We start from the raw sequence: 927 nt of genomic DNA, 5'->3' as shown, positions 1-927 counted from the left end.
TCTTCTTCTTCTTCTTCTTCTTCTTCTTCTTCTTCTTCTTCTTCTTCTTCTTCATGATATTTCCGTCCTGTGATGTCCACAGAGAAATTGGACGACACAGTTTGTGACCCGTAAAGAAGGTGGACATTTGGGGGATTTTTTTGTTCTTGCCTATTTTGTTGTTGTTTTGTTTTTCATCCGTGGGAAGACGTACAGAGGACAACATTCGATTCCCCGTGGCGCGTGAAATGAGGTTCTTTGCTCACACGTACATCTAGTAATCCGGGGTTTGGGCAAAGGGCATTGAAACATTCATTACCGAGCAGCTGTTTAAGGTAATTTTCTCCAGCCCAGGTTAAAGGTCATTGGCACGGCTTGGTCGGTGTTCAGGAAGAAACGGACAGACCTGAGGCATCGTGGGGAAATCAGGTGCTCGTCAAATTGACAAAAAAGGAGAACAAAGCATTTTCCCACAAGATTCCGAATTTTAATCAAATTTTAGGGTTTTTGGTCAACCGTTTTCTGTACAAATAAAAACACATTTCCATGTGAATTATATTGAAAAGCGTTGATAAAAAGCTCACAATATGCAATTTTTTCAGTTTTCAAGGACTCATTAACTATTACAGTTATCAAACTTTGGCGGTTATTTTCTCGCTATTTTTACCAAAGAAACCAAGTGCACTTACCTTTTTGAATCACAAATATATTTACCTCTGCTCAAGATTAAAGGATATTTTTAAAAAATCAAAAACAAGATTAATAAACAAGTTTTAAGATGATGCCACAAACTCGGCCACATTCATAATAATTTCCGAGCGCCTGATTCCACCGCGTCATGACAGCTATGGCAGCTGGCTACTTCAAATATACTGTCATTTCAGACTTGGTGCTTCGGGTTACGACATCGTATCTCTCTCTCTCTCTCTCTCTCTCTCTCTCTCTCTC

The sequence above is a fragment of the Aplysia californica genome, unplaced genomic scaffold (assembly GCF_000002075.1).
Source record: "Aplysia californica isolate F4 #8 unplaced genomic scaffold, AplCal3.0 scaffold00312, whole genome shotgun sequence".
In the NCBI taxonomy this organism is placed as follows: Eukaryota; Metazoa; Mollusca; class Gastropoda; order Aplysiida; family Aplysiidae; genus Aplysia; species Aplysia californica.
The sequence above is the reverse complement of the archived record's forward strand: the minus strand, read 5'-3'. Positions refer to the sequence as shown.